This window comes from Salmo salar, chromosome 10 (genome assembly GCF_965601325.2).
Source record: "Salmo salar chromosome 10, fSalSal1, whole genome shotgun sequence".
Lineage (NCBI taxonomy): Eukaryota > Metazoa > Chordata > Actinopteri > Salmoniformes > Salmonidae > Salmo > Salmo salar.
The window spans coordinates 45,520,941-45,540,753 of record NC_138300.1 but is presented as its reverse complement, the minus strand read 5'-3'; the positions used below and the strand labels follow the sequence as shown (position 1 = coordinate 45,540,753).

The window sequence follows — 19,813 nt, the reverse complement described above, 5'->3', positions numbered from 1 at the left end:
TTGAGAAATGTCTTGATGTCTTGGTTGTGAATGTTTCCTTTCACTTTGCTCTGTTCCACGCATACTGAATGATGAGGATCGGGTTCTACTGTGCCGTGTGTGTCAGAGGAGGGTGGTGGGAGGAGCTACAGGAGGACGGGCTCATTGTAATGGCTGGAATGGAATCAATGGGATGGTACCAAACACATGGAATCAATGGAAAGGTACCAAACACATCAAACATATGGAATCAATGGAAAGGTACCAAACACATCAAACACATGGAATCAATGGAAAGGTACCAAACACATCAAACACATGGAATCAATGGAATGGTACCAAACACACCAAACACATGGAATCAATGGAAAGGTACCAAACACATCAAACACATGGAATCAATGGAATGGTACCAAACACATGGAATCAATGGAAAGGTACCAAACACATCAAACATATTGAGTCAATGGAATGGTACCAAACACATCAAACACATGGAATCAATGGAAAGGTACCAAACACACCAAACACATGGAATCAATGGAAAGGTACCAAACACATCAAACACATGGAATCAATGGAATGGTACCAAACACATGGAATCAATGGAAAGGTACCAAACACATCAAACACATGGAATCAATGGAATGGTACCAAACACATGGAATCAATGGAAAGGTACCAAACACATCAAACACATGGAATCAATGGAATGGTACCAAACACATGGAATCAATGGAAAGGTACCAAACACATCAAACACATGGAATCAATGGAATGGTACCAAACACACCAAACACATGGAATCAATGGAAAGGTACCAAACACATCAAACACATGGAATCAATGGAATGGTACCAAACACATGGAATCAATGGAAAGGTACCAAACACATCAAACATATTGAGTCAATGGAATGGTACCAAACACATCAAACACATGGAATCAATGGAAAGGTACCAAACACACCAAACACATGGAATCAATGGAAAGGTACCAAACACATCAAACACATGGAATCAATGGAAAGGTACCAAACACATGGAATCAATGGAAAGGTACCAAACACATGGAATCAATGTGTTTGATTCCATTCCATTGATTCCATTCAAGCCATTACAATGAGCCGGTCTTCCTATAGCTCCTCCCACCAGCCTCCTCTGGTGTGTGTGTGTGTGTGTGTGTGTGTGTGTGTGCGTGCACGTGTGTGAGCAGGGTGTTTCAGTGAGTTTGAGGAGTGAAGGGCGTTATGTCTGTTTGGGCTCTGGCCTATATGGAGCTGGTATCACAAACATGCACTACTGGCTCTAAACAGCCTTCTCTCTCCCTCCTCCTTCTTTTCAGCAACAAGCTTTAAGTTTGTGTGTGTGTGTGGAGGTGAGTGCGTGCGTGTGTGCATGTCTGTGTGTGTGTGCGGAATGGTGTTGTGAATGGCTGGGTTGTGCAGTTGTGTGTGACATTTTGTTATGTGAGCTGTTATGTACAGAAGCATAAGGGCTCCGTAGGGACCTATAGGGGGTATTTCTGACCCACAGCCTGACACAGTTTGATGGGCTTGCTGTTGCATTGACCTACAGTACAGCTCTGTAGAACCCTCCCACTGGGCACACACTGGTTGAATCAATGTTGTTTCAATGTAATTTGTTAACGTTTTGTGACCTGGAAAATACATTGGATTTGCGAAAAGAATTTACGGGGAAAATACATTGGATTTTCAGGGGTATTTTTACCACAGGATTATGTCATCATGTATACCAATTTTCAACATATACAAACATTGTATAAAATATGTTGAATTTGTACCTTTGAAACAATGTCAGATCTTCAACGTTATATCCACTATCAGAAAAAAAACTAAGCTGAGCAGCACCTCCTACTGGAGAGTTGATCTATCTACAGCACCTCCTACTGGAGAGTTGATCTGTCTACAGCACCTCCTACTGGAGAGTTGATCTATCTACAGCACCTCCTACTGGAGAGGTGATCTGTCTACAACACCTCCTACTGGAGAGTTGATCTGTCTTCAGCACCTCCTACTGGATAGTTTATCTCTACAGCACCTCCTACTGGAGAGTTGATCTATCTACAGCACCTCCTACTGGAGAGTTGATCTGTCTACAGCACCTCCTACTGGAGAGTTGATCTGTCTACAGCGCCTCCTACGGAGAGTTGATCTGTCTACAGCACCTCCTACTGGAGAGTTGATCTGTCTTCAGCACCTCCTACTGGAGAGTTGATCTGTCTACAGCACCTCCTACTGGAGAGGTGATCTGTCTACAGCACCTCCTACTAGAGAGTTGATCTGTCTACAGCACCTCCTACTGGAGAGGTGATCTGTCTACAGCACCTCCTACTAGAGAGTTGATCTATCTACAGCACCTCCTACTGGAGAGTTGATCTATCTACAGCACCTCCTACTGGAGAGTTGATCTGTCTACAGCACCTCCTACTGGAGAGTTGATCTGTCTACAGCACCTCCTACTGGAGAGTTGATCTATCTACAGCACCTCCTGCTGGAGAGTTGATCTGTCTACAGCACCCACCTACTGGAGAGTTGATCTTTCTACAGCACCTCCTACTGGAGAGTTGATCTGTCTTCAGCACCTCCTACTGGAGAGTTGATCTATCTACAGCACCTCCTACTGGAGAGTTGATCTGTCTTCAGCACCTCCTACTGGAGAGTTGATCTATCTACAGCACCTCCTACTGGAGAGTTGATCTGTCTACAGCACCTCCTACTGGAGAGTTGATCTGTCTACAGCACCTCCTACTGAAGAGTTGATCTGTCTACAGCACCTCCTACTGGAGAGTTGATCTGTCTACAGCACCTCCTACTGGAGGGTTGATCTATCTACAGCACCTCCTACTGGAGAGTTGATCTGTCTTCAGCACCTCCTACTGGAGAGTTGATCTGTCTACAGCACCTCCTACTGGAGAGTTGATCTGTCTTCAGCACCTCCTACTGGAGAGTTGATCTGTCTACAGCACCTCCTACTGGAGAGTTGATCTGTCTACACCACCTCCTACTAGAGAGTTGATCTGTCTTCAGCACCTCCTACTGGAGAGTTGATCTATCTACAGCACCTCCTACTGGAGAGTTGATCTGTCTACAGCACCTCCTACTGGAGAGTTGATCTGTCTACAGCACCTCCTACTGGAGAGTTGATCTGTCTACAGCACCTCCTACTGGAGAGTTGATCTGTCTACAGCACCTCCTACTGGAGAGTTGATCTGTCTACAGCACCTCCTACTGGAGAGTTGATCTGTCTACAGCACCTCCTACTGGAGAGTTGATCTGTCTACAGCACCTCCTACTGGAGAGTTGATCTGTCTACAGCACCTCCTACTGGAGAGTTGATCTATCTACAGCACCTCCTACTGGAGAGTTGATCTATCTACAGCACCTCCTACTGGAGAGTTGATCTGTCTTCAGCACCTCCTACTGGAGAGGTGATCTGTCTACAGCTATCCAGTTGGTCTCTCATCCTGGGTTTTAACTAAGAATAGCCCTGCTTAACTTTGATATTAGTCATTGACTACTACCTGACTGATCTGTTAATAACTAAATAGTTTCACTGCTCTCAAAGTCATTCCAAAGGGTAGGTTTAACAGAGCAAATGAAATGTAACTATACTTCATAAGCCATACAGTATATCATCAATGATACTAGGCCTATAGAATTTGCGAAGTCTTTAACAGCTGTTGTTTCAGTTCCATCCAGGGTTCAACTAAAAACAGACAGTAGATATACAGTAGGCCTATAGGGTTTTAAGCTTTGGTTGATTTCAAATGGAATCTTCAAGTTAAGAATGAATATGTTTAAAGTTAAAGAATAGGACTAAATCAAATCAAACGTTATTTAAGGTGCATTTAACTGTGGTTGTGAATCTAACATATCAATTGTTAATTTGTAGACAAACTGGAAATTGAATTGTGTTTGGTTGTCAACGGAACCAAATATCAACATTTGAAGGAGATGTATATTCTGCTGTGTTACCTCAAGTGAATAACACATCCATGGCCACATTTTGAGGTTACTGTAACTATAAATGGTCTTTTTATGTAATCATGGAACGCGTGCATGTTCAAGATTGCATGCAAAGGTTGGAGATCTTCACAGAATCTCGAACAGCATTGATCACTTGCACTATGTACTTTTAATGTAATCTCATCTGCAATCCAGGTCATTTGGTTGTGCTATTAGATGAAGCACTGTGATAACACATTAAGTTGTTGTACATACAAAATATCTGACATTGTATTTCCATTTGAACTTTGTTGTGCTTTTATGTAGTGGAAAGTGCAGTGATTACACATTTAGATGACAACTAAACCAAAAATCAGACATTGCTTTTCCATTGGAATTTGGTTGTAGGCTTTCAGATGGTTAAAAACATAGTGATAACACATTGAGAATTCAACCAACTTCTGGCAGTCTTTTTGAGTAGGTGAATAAAGGTTGAAATCTCAATTGATCAACGTCTCTACCAAATATTACCCACATTTCCACGTTGAAATAACGTGGTGTGCTCAGTAGACTACTTATGTTGATGTGTTGTTAGATGGCAATTGAATAGGAAATCAAAGGATTAAGAATCCCGAAATGGCTTTCATTTCCATGGTTCGTTAGATGACAATTCAATAAGAAATCCAAGGTTTTGGAAACCACAAATGACTCTCATTACAATGGTTGACAAGTCCAAATAGGATCACTATTTCACACCCCAGATACATGTTGTCCTCATGCTGTTGTCTCAGTGCAGTTGGGTGATTATGATGTGGAAGTGGATGTGTTTTTTGCTTGAATTCTCCTTACGGTCTAATGTCTCAGAGAGGTCCGTGCTCAGCTACAACGTCACATGCTGAAACAGACACTGGGAGACACCCAATCTCTCTCTCTATGGCTCTGTACACCATGGTACCATGCATCATTTAGACAGATTCTAGAATTTGACCGTTTGGCTTAAGGTGGTTTGAATAGACTCCGGCAGGATTAAGCCTGTATCAGATTTGCTGTTGTAGAATAAACCAAGCCTTTCAGTCAATGAAACAAGTTGCTGATATTTAATAGTCTTTGGTATTGTGTTGTGTTGTAGTGATGACATGGCTATGTTTCAGACAAAGAGAGATGTTGTCTGTTGACGTATGAGACACCTCGGGGGAGCCGAGCGGTGAACTCAGTTGCATCTTCTGACCATTCTCCCTCCATTCAGACAAAAGCAGCAGTGTTGGGTCAGTGTGGCTCCGTGGGGATCGGAGGCCATTCCGTGTCAACCAGGAGAACACTGCCTCTCCACCGCTCCCCCCTGCACTCTAACAAAGCTGCTACATTAATGTTTAATGTGCAACTGTTGTACCGAGGTTCCTCACTCTACCCCACTGAGACTGAATTAGAGAGAGAGATGGAGAGAGTGAGAAGAGAGAGAGAAAGCATTATAGCACTCGCACATAGAGTGCATAGCGAGAGAAAGACTCCTAGAGACATTCTAAAATGTCAGTAGACATTCTGCAACATCAACTAGAGCCACTGCACATCAGCGGTATAAGGGTCAGCACACAGTCCCTGGCTATGTCTCATCTTAAATGTCACAACTAATATCCATCCTCTACAAAATCAATCCCACCACAATATGGTACTGAGTTCTTTCCTTCCTTTCCCTCTACACTTTATCTCTAGCCATTTTCACAACCACACCACTAATGGATAGTTTGTCTAAGCACAATGTTGTTGTTTTGTCTGCATTGTCACTATGTTAATTAAACAATTTTCTTCATAAAATGCAATTTACAGCAATAGGCAAAATAGCATCACAATTTAACATAAATAAGACCTGAGCACAAAGATAATAGGAGGATACATGAAAAAAAGATTGAAAAAAATAAAAGTAATCATTCATTACATCAGAAGGGGCTGGTGTTGTTGTGTTGTTGTGGGGTTGTTGTGGTGTGACAGGTAGCCTAGCGCCTAAGAGCGTTAAGCCAGTAACTGAAAGGTCACTGGTTCGAATCCTCGAGCTGACTAAGTGAAAAACCTGTTAATATACCCTTGAGCAAGGCACTTAAACCTAATTGCTCCTGTAAGTCACTCTGGGTAAGAGTGTCTGCTAAATGACTAAAATGTCAATATAAATGTGTGCTGCTGCCCACGCTGTGTGTTGACTGAGTACTCCACTCTAATGTTACTCTGGTGAGGGTTATGTTATAGAGCCCTGAAGGCTGCAGACAGAGACAGGGAGAGAGGAAAAAACCACTAAGGGCCCACATCACTTGTGCCTTGATATTAGGTACTTGGTACTGGAGGGGTACTGGAGGGGTACAGGGGACAGAGGGGAAAGATAAGGGACACTGGGGTACAGGGGACAGAGTGGGGGAAGGGGCTCAAAGGGGCATATGGGGTCTTGTGTGCCTCTCAGTCTCTGAGACAGGGCCTCTCCAAAGGAACAATGTAATGGCTGTCTGTCTCTCTGAGAGGATCTTGGACATTGGGTCAACCACTTACTGTACCGCTGCTGTGGTTGTCTTGACCATGTATGGTCAGAACCTGGACCAGGAGCGGTCGTGGTGAGAAGGTCTTGGGTGAACATGAGATGATGGTGTGTGTCTGTGTGTGTGTGTGTGTGTGTGTGTCTGGGTTCTCCTTTCACTCCTCCTGCCTCCAGTCTCACACGCCAATGTCCCTGTTTATTATTGTAATATCCTCTTCTGTATTGTATTGGGGTCTGACGGCTGGGAGGATAGATGGTTGGCAGGAGAGGAGGAGTGGAGGAGAGGAGGAGTGGGGGAGAGGAGGAGTGACGGTTGGGAGGAGAGGAGGAGTGGAGGAGAGGAGGTAATGACATGGTAATGAAATGACTTTAATGTCAGGTTCTGCTCAGAACTGGCATTTCTCTCCTCACAGTTCAGTTCTCTGCTGTTGAAATATTTCAGCTCAGGGGCTGAATCCTCTCAATATAACCTTTAATTATGAATATGTAGCTGTCACCACCAAACAGCCTGCCTGCCTGTACCAACTAAGCTGCTGAGCACTTAAAGTGGTTCAGCGTGAGATGAGACTAGCTGGCTGCTATATAGATGGAGAGTCTCATGTATTAGAATGATGTGGTTTAATAAGGTATAGCCAGTTGGGTGCTTTACAGAGAGTTCATTACAGGTAATGATGACCAGAAGAGATGAGTCAGTCACTAGGGTCTTAGTGATGTCTCCTGCTGGATGGGAACGTGAAGTTAGCCTCTGTGAATGCTGCTAGACCATCAGGGGTATTTGTGTGTGTGGTGTGTCTATGTGCTTATGGTTGTGCGTATGTGTGTGACCGCATTCGTGCTCATTGACTTTCCTCATACAAAGAGTATTTAGGGAGCGGTGAAAAAATAAACATTCATTAGCAGTGGAAGTCATTAGTCAAACCAAGAGAGAAGGAGGGAGGGAGAGGCCAAACGAGGAAGGAGTAGAGGTAGTGATGGAAAGGGAGAGATGAAAATAGGTTGATGTGTTGTTTACTCTGATTTATGTCCAGACCAATAACTGTGTTCAGTTTTATTAGGAGTTATATGAGCCCCTTAGTAATGGGACTGCTATTGCACACATAACACCTTTTGAAATGATATGATGATATCCCATTTAAATGCAACAGTTTACAGAGGGGTGAACAGACAGCCAGCGTTTTGATAACCAGTAATCATTTGTAATACACAACACCCTCCCTTATCTTCTATGGGTCAGTTGGTAGAGCATGGTGTTTGCAACGCCAGGGTTGTGGGTTCGATTCCCACGGGGGGCCAGTACAAAAAAAAAAGGTATGAAATATATGCATTCACTACTGTAAGTCGCTCTGGATAAAAGCGTCTGCTAAATTACTAAAATGTAAAATCTTTGCATATGGAAATAATGTTATTTGCCTTCACACAACCTAGGAGGTGGTTACTGGTTAGGACTGGTTAGGAAGCAGATAATACAGGAAGACATTTGTATTCATTACTGTACAGTACACTGCAGTCCACCTCTGTCTTCCTTCCTTCCTTCCTCCCTCTCTCTCATTCTCTCCCTCCCTTCTTCCCTCTCTCTCTCCCTCCCCCCTCCCACCCTCCCTCCCTCTATCTCTCTCTCTCCCTCATCCTTCCCTCTCTCCCTTCTTCCCTCACTCTCTCTCTCCCTCTCTCTTTCTCTCCCTCCTCCTTCCCACCCTCCTTCCTTCCTACTTTCCTCCCTCCCTCCCTCTATCTCTCTCTCTCCTTCATCCTTCCCTCTCTCCCTCCTTCCCTCACTCCCTCTCTCTTTTTCTCCCTCCTCCTTCCCACCCACCCTCCTTCCTTCATTCTTTCCTCCCTCCCACCTCCCTCCCTCCCTCTCTCTGTCTCTGTCTCTGTGTGTGTGTATATGTGAGTGCCCGATGACAGGACTGAAGAAGGCCACTGGACTATTATTAACCATGTTTAATGACCAGTGAAGCCAAGGCCATGTGTAACTTACTACACCAGAATGGACATGAAAAATGTAATTAGCATAGGGCACATGGAGGGAGGAAGTAGCGAGAGAGAGAAGGGCGATAAGAGCAAGAAATGGAGGGGAAGAGGGAGGGCGGAAGAGGGAGCAAGACAGAGGGTGGGATAAGAGCAAGATATGGAGAGAGAGAGAAAGAGAGGGACAGTGGGACGGTATAGGGAAGTGGGTTTCAGTCTGATTCAAGGGGCCGTGTACGTGTATTCCATTTCTTGCAGGAAATGCAATTTTGTCATTCATTTCTTATAGACAGTGTGTGTGTGTGTTACAGATAGTGAGTGTGCACTGTGTGCACGGTGCGCCTATGTTCTTTTCAATACAATTCAACTACAATACAGCACTAGCAGCCATTTAAGTGAGGACAAGAGCTCTCCAAAGCGAGACCATTGTCAGAGCAGAGCAGATCTGGAAGCCTGTTTCTCCCTGCCGACTAGCTGCGATGAGACAGGGAGAGAGGGAGAGAGAGGCTGCAGTAATTGTACTACTAATAGATTTTTGTCTGCAGCCGGGGACTGAAAGGGAATTGCTGTGACATCCTCTCTCTCTCTCTTTCTTTGAGGTTTGGACCACAGTGTCACTGCAGACGAAAGTGTAGTGTTAATTACATTATCCAATGAGCACAGAGCGGCAGAATTGGATGACCTGAGTAACAAGCTATCACAGCCAGGGTTAATTGAAACACAGACAGAGCTGGTAAACAACCTGAGGGAAGTGAAGAGTTTATTCTCTATTCCAGGAGAAAGAAGCAAACAAACACGTTTTCACAGGATGACTAACTCAGCTCCACAGCACACAGCGTGATGTCAGAGATAGAAATGGGTTTTGGCTACCTGCCCTTGATGGAAGATCTAAAGAGCCTGCCTTGGCTGTTTCTGAGGTCTTCCATAGAAGAATTGGCAAATTGACAAGGAACTAGTCCTCTAATGGAAGTGACTCAATGTTCTTTGTAGATAACAGCCTTATCATAATCATCTTCATCCCCATCATCATCAGCAACGTGATCCACACAGTCTACCAGTTGGTCAAGTTTACAGATATGTGCGTGTTTGTCGCTTGTGTGTGTTTGAGTGTGCGTGTGCACCCCTCTCCTGTCTGTTTGACTCGTCTGAAGACCCTGTTCATCATGACAGCAGCCCCATGGGGCGACGCCTGCCCACACATTGCATTCTGGGAAGCAGACGGAGTGTTTGTGTTCTGCTGTCAGTGGAGGCGGTTCTGTCTCTTTGATGATGAATAAAACAGGAACCCTTTTCAGAGCGGCAATCTGAGTGGAGTAATGTGTGTTTGGGTGCCGTCCTAAAAGGATTTGAAATAACTCTGCCCAGTGGATCGGTTTGCGTCATGGTGTGAGAGTTCCCATTTTCAGTGTGTGTGTGTCGAGGTGAAAGGTCATTCACATTCCATCAAGGTGTGTTGTTGACCACTTCATGGTCTGCTAATTTATGTGGTCGTCTGACACACCTGCCCTCACTAAAGCCAAACAACTTTGAGAGTATCAGTGTGTACTGTAGCAGGGCCCCATGGTGAACAGTCCTGCTGTGACAGATGGATGCCCTGTGGGTTGTTCCACCTCAAAAAACACAAGAAAGAGGATTTCGACACCCACCATCTCAGATTGTTATGAAATCGTTTCTGTAGTTATGAAAAAATACGATTAGCATTCCTGGAACATTATTTTATCTCTGAGAAATTAAGCTAATTGATTGCATCCAAATTGGCCATTTTAATTGACAGAATTCAGATAATATTCAAAATTAATATAGTACCCAACATCCGATTTGGACCAACCTTCTTCCTAGTAATGAGTAAGACATAAGGAATCCGCAAAGAATTGTCCAGCGCCACCCACGGCAACAACCAGTATACAGTATCAGTTCTTTATGTATGACAAGTAGTATGACGCTATGGCTTGGAGTATTGCTTCTCCGTACTATGTAATGTATTCCCTGTGAATCTGGTGAGGTTTTTTCCCCCTGTTCATAGAAATTAGTAATTGAAGTTGCTTGCATTATTTACTATGAAGTAGTGTGAAAGGACCAGGTTTTTGATGCCGCTATTCTTGCTGTACCTCCACACTCTTTTATCCATTGCAACTTTGGGTAGAAAACCAATAGATTTGGCTCACTATGGAAATAAAATCCCCACATAATGACAATGCACTACATGGTATGTGGACACCCCTTCAAATTAGTGTATTCGGCTATTTCAGCCAAACCTGTTGCTGACAGGTGTATAAAATCAAGCACACTGCCATGCAATCTCCATAGGAAACATTGGCAGCAGAATGGCCTTACTGAAGAGCTCAAGACTTTCAACGTGGCACCGTCATAGGATGCCACCTTTCCAACAAGTCAGATTGTTTAATTTCTGTCCTGCTTGAGCTGCCCCGTCTGTCCTCATCTGTCCTCGGTTGCAACACTCACTACCGAGCTCCAAACTGCCTCTGGAAGCAACATCAGCACAATAACTGTTCGTCGGCAGCTTCATGAAATGGGTTTCCATGACCGAGCAGCCGTTACACAAGCCTAAGATCAGCATGCACAATGTCAAGCGTTGGTTGGAGTGGGGTAAAGCTCCCCGCCATTGGACTCCGTGTGTGTGTGTGTGTGTGTGTGTGTGTGTGTGTGTGTGTGTGTGTGTGTGTGTGTGTGTGTGTGTGTGTGTGTGTGTGTGTGTGTGTGTGTGTGTGTGTGTGTGTGTGTGTGTGTGTGTGTTATATGACACCAAATTTCTCAAGAAACACACCCCCTTTTATTTAATTCCAGTTTCCTATATATGGCTTTCCAATCCCTTTCTGAGTGTGTTGAGTATCCTCTCTCTTCACTTCCCTGCTGCAGTGGTTTAGGCTCTCATTATGAACAGCATGATAATCTGTACCTTCCCAGAGCCTTGGATCTACTGCTCTGTTTGTTCCTACAGATAGGTATGAGACAGTGATAGGTATGAGACAGTGATAGGTATGAGACAGTGATAGGTATGAGACAGTGATAGGTATGAGACAGTGATAGCTTAGAACCGAGGGTGGTGTAGAATCAATTGGGGTAGATTCTTTTGACAGGATAGGACCCAGGTCCAAGGTATTGTCTTATCAGGGCAAAGACTCACTTTACTAACATGTCACTTGACTACCACGTCACTTGACTACCACGTCCCTTTACTACCACGTCCCTTTACTACCACGTCCCTTTACTACCACGTCACTTTACTACCACGTCACTTTACTACCACGTCACTTTACTACCACGTCACTTTGCTACCACGTCCCTTTACTACCACGTCACATTACTACCATGTCCCTTTACTACCATGTCAATTTACTACCATGTCCCTTTACTAACATGTCCCTTTACTACCACGTCCCTTTACTACCACGTCCCTTTACTACCATGTCAATTTACTACCATGTTCTTTACTACCATGTCCCTTTACTACCATGTCCCTTTACTACCACGTCCCTTTACTACCATGTCACTTTACTACCATGTCCCTTTACTACCATTTCCCTTTACTACCATGTCAATTTACTAACATGTCCCTTTACTACCACGTCCCTTTACTACCATGTCCCTTTACTACCACGTCCCTTTACTACCATGTCCCTTTACTACCATGTCCCTTTACTACCATGTCCCTTTACTACCATGTCAATTTACTAACATGTCCCTTTACTACCACGTCCCTTTACTACCACGTCCCTTTACTACCACGTCCCTTTACTACCATGTCAATATACTACAGTGTCCCTTTACTACCATGTCAATTTACTACCACGTCACTTTACTACCATGTCAATTTACTACCATGTCCCTTTACTACCACGTCACTTTACTACCATGTCCCTTTACTACCATGTCAATTTACTAACATGTCCCTTTACTACCACGTCCCTTTACTACCATGTCCCTTTACTACCATGTCCCTTTACTACCATGTCACTTTACTAACATGTCCCTTTACTACCATGTCCCTTTACTACCACGTCCCTTTACTACCACGTCACTTTACTACCATGTCCCTTTACTACCACGTCACTTTACTAACAGGTCCCTTTAGTACCTTGTCACTTTACTACCATGTCACTTTACTACCACGTCACTTTACTACCATGTCATGCTTGCTAGTCCATCTAGTCCATTTACTATTAACAAGCACAGGAGGGTGGAGAACATTACCATTGCTTAACCTTGAGGGGTCTGTCAGTGAGTGAGTGTGTGTGTGTGTGTGTGTGTGTGTGTGTGTGTGTGTGTGTGTGTGTGTGTGTGTGTGTGTGTGTGTGTGTGTGTGTGTGTGTGTGTGTGTGTGTGTGTGTGTGTGTGTGTGTGTGTGTGGGTGTGTGTGTGTATGCAAATGCGTAGTGTGTCATGTATATGTATGTGTGAATGTGCATGTGCTGCTCTTATCCCATTCCTTAGCATATCCAATCTGTCTCTATCATACATTTATACATGTGGCCAGACCAGCCCCAGACACAGGTTGGCATTTGAAGGTCAGCCATTAGCATGATGTTCCTGATGGGATTATCCCCCTCCACCACCACAGGGCTAACAGCATTGATTAGACTACAAAGCAGAAAACTAGCAAGCTAAACTGTCTTTGTCGTCAGTACTGACACATAACAGCTAAAGAATTGAAAGACAATGAAGAGAAGAAATGAAAGATAAATAAAATGCGTTATCTTTGTCGGTGTGTCAATGATGGAGAGAAAATTATGAAAGAAAGGGTAGACTATATGAATGAAATAAGCTAGTAGCTGAAGTGGGCTGTTTACTATATGTCTCTTCTTCCTTTGTCATTGTTTATGTTGCCATTGACTACAGAATGAAGCAGTGAGGTAGCTCGTGTCTGTTACAGTCATGTATTTTTTATGGGATGGATCTACTATTGTACACCATCATGGTGTCTTGGTTCACAGCTAGCTGCCAAGTGGAGGATATTATAGGAAGCTGATATCGACCTGGTTAGGAAGATCAAATCAAATGTATTTATAAAGTCCGTTTTACATCAGCAGATGTCACAAAGTGCTTATAAACAGACCCAGCCTAAAATCCCAAACAGCAAGCAATGAAGATTTAAAGCAGCACGGTGGCCAGAGTAATCGTTCTAATGACGTTAATGGATAATGTGGATAGTGTGTGTGTTAGGGTTGAATATTTGACAAATGTTCCATCCCGAGAATAAATTTCTTTTCTCCCGGCTAACCCAGTATTTCCCACCAAAACCAGAAGTGCAATTCAAAAGCATTATAAAGCATATTGTCACGGGTGTCGTATAGATTTGACCAAAACGCAGCGGGAATGTGTATACTAATCTCCTTTTTATTTGGCAGAAAGAAGGAAAAACAAAACAAAAGTATACACCGCCGCCAACAAACAGTCCTGTAATGCATACAGCTATACAAAGAACAACTACCCACAAATCCCATAGAAAAACACCCCTCTTAAATAGGACCTTCAATTAGAAGCAACGAGGAGCAGCTGCTTCCAATTGAAGGTCCACCCAATAAACATCACATAGAAATAGACATACTAGAACTAACATAGAAATAGACTAACAAAGAACATAGCCCAACAAACCCCGAAACACTCTAAACAAACACCCCTCTTAAATATGAACATAGCCCAACAAACCCCGAAACACTCTAAACAAACACCCCCTGCCACGTCCTGACCAAACTACAATAACAAAAAAAACCTTATACTGGTCAGGACGTGACACATATACTGTTAATGTGGACTTGATTAGAGCTTTGATCAGCATGAACATTCTAACCTGATGCTAGCTGAGCCTGATGAGTCATATATTAAACACATTTTATGAGCCCTACATTAATGACATTTAATGAGCCCAAACCCAATAAAGCCCAAATGATTGTGCCATTATCAAATCTAAATCAAATCAAATTGTATTTGTGACATGCAACATGTAGACCTTAACATGAAATGCTTACTTACAAGCCCTTAACCAACAATGCAGTTCAAGAAAGAGAGTTAAGAAAATATTTACAAATTAAACTAAAGTAAAAAATAAAATAAAAAGTAACACAATAAAATAACACTACCAATGCTACAGTATATACAGGGTGTACCAGTACCGAGTCAATGTGCGGGGTACAGGTTAGAAATACAATCCATATACATATATGGGCTACTGCACATTACACACAACAGAAAAACAGAAAAGCCCATAGATGTAGCTAGCTATATGCTCTCTTGGGTAAATACATGAAACTAGCTCCAGTAGGCTAGTCTTTTTGACTGGAAACTGTATTACTGTACTGTATTGTGGACTGGAATTACACACAGCGTTCAAACCATGATGTAGCAGATGTGGTCACCAAGGAACTTGAAGTTCTCAACCTGCTCCACTACAGCCCCATTGATGATAATGGGGGCGTGCTCGGTCCTCCTTTTCCTGTAGTCCACAATCATCTCCTTAGTCTTGATTACGTTGAGGGAGAGAATGTTGTCCTGGCACCATACGGCCAGGTCTCTGACCTCCCTATAGGCTGTCTCGTCGTTGTTGGTGATCAGGCCTAGCACTGTTGTGTCATTGGCAAACTTAATGATGGTGTTGGAGTCGTGCCTGGCCGTGCAGTCATGAATGAACAGGGAGTACAGGAGGGAATTGAGCACGCACCCCTGAGAGGCCCCCGTGTTGAGGATCAGCACGGCGGATGTGTTGTTACCTGTCTCTGCCTCTGTCTCTATTCTCTGTCTTTCTCTGCCTCTACTCCCTCTCTCTGCCTCTACTCCCCCTCCCTGCCACTGTCCCTGTCCCTCCGCTGTCCCTGTCCCTATTCCCGTCAGGAAGTCCAGGATCCAGTTGCAGAGGGAGGTGTTTAGTCCCAAGGCATGATTAATGCCTAAGGAAATGCATTTCCATGTAGGGATGTTGCGGTGACCATATACCACCACACCGGCGGTCACGAGTCATGAAGGCAGTTAAATTCCACATGACCATTTAGTCACGGTAATTAGGCTTCTCCAAGCTCTGATGCTGCTGATGGTCATTAGTAACCTACCAAACTTGCTAACTGACTGGTACTCAGCACTCTATTGCCCGTCTAATCACTCTGACATCAATGCAAAAGTAATACAAAATCTAATTAAGCACTTCATGAGCTCATGTTGCGCAATTTTTCTATAGGCTATGCAATTGCGTGAGAAAACACAGTGATGGCCTCTATTAAAAATAGGGGGTTCTCATCAGCTTTCTATAGGCTAGGCCTACTATACTTATTTCTCAACATTCCTAATATTAAGCACTGTAAGGACCGATGCTGGAGTAGAGAAGCAGGTACGGGGGAGTCAAACATTTAATCGGAACAGACATGGAACAAGACAGGACCAGCATCAGCACACAGGTATACAAGGACATATGACAATCAATGCTGAAGCAGGGAACAGAGCGGGGGAACAGACAGATATAGCAGAGGTAATGACAGAGGTGATTGAGTCCAGGTGAGTCCAATAACCGCTGATGCGCTTGACGGGGAAGGCAGGTGTGCGTAATGATGGTGGCAGGAGTGCGTAATGCTGGGGAGCCTGGCGCCCTCGAGCGCCAGGGGGGGCTGAACGGGAGCAGGCGTGACAAGCACATTGCTTATCTTTACAGCAGGAGTATAGCCTACCTGGCTGACATGAAAATAAACCAGGGGAAAATGCATCCTCCATTTGCTATTTAAGTGCATAGATGACTTTTTTTTTTTTTTTTCGCTGCCCCTGTTTCAAAACAGGTGCATGATAATGGTCCATTCTAAATCAAAACAAATTTCACACATATTATTTAGTATATGTAAAGACAAGATTAAATCAATAATAGCCTGATGGTTGACAATATTGGCCTATCAGTTGTGAATTATATATTATCACTTGTGAATGATGCTGGGCATCATTTCCAAGTCAAGAAACAATGCCTTTTTTTTCTAATCATAGTCACACACCTCATGTGGCCTAGCCCATAGGCCTATATGTTTTAATAAGGTCTGTATCACACCTCATGTAGCCTAGCCCATAGGCCTATATGTTTTAATAAGGTCTGTATCACACCTCATGTAGCCTAGCCCATAGGCCTATATGTTTTAATAAGGTCTGTATCACACCTCATGTAGCCTAGCCCATAGGCCTATATGTTTTGATAAGGTCTGTATCACACCTCATGTAGCCTAGCCCATAGGCCTATATGTTTTAATAAGGTCTGTATCACACCTCATGTAGCCTAGCCCATAGGCCTATATGTTTTGATAAGGTCTGTATCACACCTCATGTAGCCTAGCCCATAGGCCTATATGTTTTGATAAGGTCTGTATCACAACTAAAGTGGCCAAATAACATTCATCCGCTTTAGACGGGGTGTGGAGCCTAACTGGTATACATAAGCAGCGCTTGAGTTTCATGTTTGGGAAAGATAATTTTCACCATTATATGCACCTTTATAATAAAAGCATTATATGCATAATCACATTTGCGGTCACGTTTGATAAATGGTGTTTTCTGGTAATGGAACATTTGTGCTTATAGCCTACTGCCATGTACACATTGCTGTGTTTACAATGTGAAGAAATAGCCTAATAGTTGATCAACATTTAAAGTATAATGTTCTGATCTGTTGTGTCAGCCACATTGTGTAAAAAGGGTTTTGGAATGCTAGTGGTTGTATTCATTTGGGATCTATCACACAGAATAGAATAGGTTTTGTATTATGGGGTATTGTAGATTGACATAGGCTAGTACTTTTGCTGTTTGTTAGGCCTACTCATCTTGTTGGCTGATGAAAAGTAAATGAGAGCAGTTCTTCCGATATCTTCAAAATGCACCTCGGAGAAAGGTGTGAGGTGTACCTGTGAGAAAGACCCGATCAGGTGATGGAGAGCCATGTGAGTGAGAGGTGCTTCAGAGCGCGCAGCACTCAGGGAGGAAGGCACAACGCAGCACTCCGGGCCAAGGGCACAGCGGCCACTGGCCACAAAAGGCATGTTTTTTTTTAGGGTGCATTACGGCCACACAAAGGGGATGCCGCAGTGAAATTCGAGGCATTATCAAGTGCTTGTCAAATCATGCCTTTCAAGCTACTTTTTTCAAATCATCATTAGTCGCATCATGCAGCCTTACAATGTATTAAAAACCAAAACAGAGCAACGTTTGTAGAACAAATAAAATTACATTAATAACTCTAACTTAAGCATGTAGGAGTTCCTATTTCTTTGTTAACCGCTCAACACAGAATAGCCGCACTCCTTCAAATCTATTTTATTCAGCTTTGTTCAGTTGTATTCTTCATACTATAAAATAATGCCACGGAATTCCAAGCAAATCTTGTCTGCTAAATGAACTAGTGTAGCCCACAGCCATTTGGCATAGCCAGATCAGGACCGAACATAATGAAAACTCAGAGTATGCTATTCTGGTCTTCTGAAATAGACTACATTTCATGTAGTGTTTCATATCATGTTTCTGTTTCTGTTGACCTGTCTAAAAGAAATAATGGATTTATTGTTAAGGTGTAGACTATGTTACATGGATTTATTATACTTTTTAAAATGTAGATGTTCCAATGGTCTGTGTCAGTGGCTTGTAGGCCATGTGTGGAAGCCAGGAGATGCTAAATGTGTTTCTGTTAATTTATGTCAATTACCGTGAGACTGACAGTTATTTGCTTGATAATCACCATCTGACAAAATTTCGTTACTGCCACAGCCCTATTTCCATGAGTTCTATCTGTGCTCGTATTTTAAAGAAGGGACAGGAAACGTATGGCTTCGTTCCCACAACCAATGTAAAACCAAAAACATATGTTCCCACAACTTCCAAAGAACCGAATGTGCAAGCTGGGGATGCTCCATAGTGAATGCTGTGTTAAACTGGAGTATATTGTGTAGTCATCACTAATGCAGAGTAAACAGAGAGATTTATTTTCCTCCTCACTGCATGATGCATTATTCACACTTAATTTACAGAGATGTCCCGAACACACATAGGCGCACACATAAACCCTGTGCACGTGCACACGCACACACTCTACTGAGTCACTCCATCAGTCGTCAGCATCCAATCATGTGTTTATATCTCGTCTCTCTCCACTCTATCATCTCGTTACATTCACTTGATCGCCTCATTGACTAATGCTTCCATCCTATCTGTTCTCTGTTATCTCAATTGAATCTATCTACTGAAGAGATTGAATTTGATTAATCCAGAGGGATTGGTGGCGGTTTACATCTGTCTCTGTCTCTCCCGTCTCTGTATCTGTCCCTGTCTGTCCTTATCTCTGCCTCCACTCGGTTTCTGACTGTGTTTCTGTCTCTGTCTGTTTATCTCCTTTTTGCTTCTATTTCTCTCCACCTACCTCATTCTCAGCCATGTCTTTCTGTCTCAGCCTCTGTCTGCCTTTGTCCCTGTCACTGCCTCTTTCTCTGCCCCTGTCCCTGTCTCTGCCTCTGTCCCTGTCTCTGCCTGTCTCTATTCTCTGTCTTTCTCTGCCTCTACTCCCTCTCTCTGCCTCTACTCCCCCTCCCTGCCACTGTCCCTGTCCCTCCGCTGTCCCTGCCTCTGTCTCTATTCTCTGTCTTTCTCTGCCTCTACTCCCGCTCTCTGCCTCTACTCCCCCTCCCTGCCACTGTCCCTGTCCCTCCTCTGTCCCTGTCCCTGCCTCTGTCTCTATTCTCTGTCTTTCTCTGCCTCTACTCCCTCTCTCTGCCTCTACTCCCCCTCCCTGCCACTGTCCCTGTCCCTCCTCTGTCCCTGTCCCTGCCTCTGTGAGATGTCTCTGTTCCCCAGTCATACTCTGCTCCTCCCTGTGTATGTGATAAAGACTGAGAGGGGGAGAGAGAGAGAGAGAGAGGGGGGGGGAGAGAAGAGGGAGGGAGAAAGAGAGGGGGAGGGAGAGAGAAGAGCGATCTAGGTAGGAGATAATGACTGAGTACCCCACAGCATAACATTAGCCTTGTTGGAGGGAGGGAGGGAGGGAGGGAGGGAGGGAGGGAGGGAGGGAGGGAGGGAGGGAGGGAGGGAGGGAGGGAGGGAGGGAGGGAGGGAGGGAGGGAGGATAATGACTGGGTACCCAACAGCATGGAATTAGCCTTGGTGGAGGGAGAGAGAAGAGAGAGAGGTGATAATGGATTAAAGCAGCTAACGATGCTAACGATGATGCCAGTGTCCAGGTTACACCCTAATCCTACCATATAATACTCAGGGGATGGATGTGTACGTGCTATGGCATAGTAAGCAGTCTCACACAATGTGTGTGTTTGTGGAAGATATAGAGAGTGGAAGATATATGAGTGTTTTTGTGTGTTAGGCGTGTTTGAAATAGAGAGAGAGAAAGAGAGAAAGGGGCAATA

The 19,813-nt window shown here is 43.8% G+C and overlaps 1 protein-coding gene across 3 annotated transcripts in view; it reads left to right on the top strand.

Annotated features, from left to right (window-relative positions):
• pde4ba (phosphodiesterase 4B, cAMP-specific a) overlaps positions 1 to 19,813 on the top strand; it is a 337,302-nt gene that overhangs the window by 135,036 nt on the left and 182,453 nt on the right. The gene's annotated exons all lie outside the window — the stretch shown is intronic.